The following is a 1,212-nucleotide window of genomic DNA, read 5'->3' on the forward strand; positions in this document are numbered from 1 at the left end:
CTGTGTGACCTTGTTCACATTCTGTCTAAATATCCATAATATTACCGTCTCCAGAAAAAACACCGGAGTGACTTTTTTCAAGCAGCCATAATATATTTACGTAATCCGTATCCACCGCTGTAGTAGTGTATACGTTGACCTTGTAGGCATTATTTGCACAGTGTTTTCTTCAACCCGCCATCTAGCTGTGTGACCTTGTTCACATTCTGTCTAAATATCCATAATATTACCGTCTCCAGAAAAAACACCGGAGTGACTTTTTCAAGCACCATAATATATTTACGTAATCCGTATCCACCGCTGTAGTAGTGTATACGTTGACCTGTAGGCATTATTTGCACAGTGTTTTCTTCAACCCGCCATCTAGCTGTGTGACCTTGTTCACATTCTGTCTAAATATCCATAATATTACCGTCTCCAGAAAAAACACCGGAGTGACTTTTTTCAAGCAGCCATAATATATTTACGTAATCCGTATCCACCGCTGTAGTAGTGTATACGTTGACCTTGTAGGCATTATTTGCACACTGTTTTCTTCAACCGCCATCTAGCTGTGTGACCTTTGTTCAATTCTGTCTAAATATCCATAATATATACGTCTCCAGAAAAAACACCGGAGTGACTTTTTTCAAGCAGCCATAATATATTTTACGTAATCCGTATCCACCGCTGTAGTAGTGTATACGTTGACCTTGTAGGCATTATTTGCACACTGTTTTCTTCAACCCGCCATCTAGCTGTGTGACCTTGTTCACATCTGTCTAAATATCCATAATATTACCGTCTCCAGAAAACACCGGAGTGACTTTTTTCACAGAGCCATAATATATTTTACGTAATCCGTATCCACCGCTGTAGTAGTGTATACGTTGACCTTGTAGGCATTATTTGCACACTGTTTTCTTCAACCGCCATCTAGCTGTGTGACCTTGTTCACATTCTGTCTAAATATCCATAAATATTACCCGTCTCCAGAAAAAACACCGGAGTGACTTTTTTCAAGCAGCCATAATATATTTTACGTAATCCGTATCCACCGCTGTAGTAGTGTATAGTTGACCTTGTAGGCATTATTTGCACACTGTTTTCTTCAACCCGCCATCTAGCTGTGTGACCTTGTTCACATTCTGTCTAAATATCCATAATATTACCGTCTCCAGAAAAAACACCGGAGTGACTTTTTTCAAGCAGCCATAATATATTTAACGTAAT

Source organism: Xenopus laevis, chromosome 6S, assembly GCF_017654675.1.
Source record: "Xenopus laevis strain J_2021 chromosome 6S, Xenopus_laevis_v10.1, whole genome shotgun sequence".
NCBI lineage: Eukaryota > Metazoa > Chordata > Amphibia > Anura > Pipidae > Xenopus > Xenopus laevis.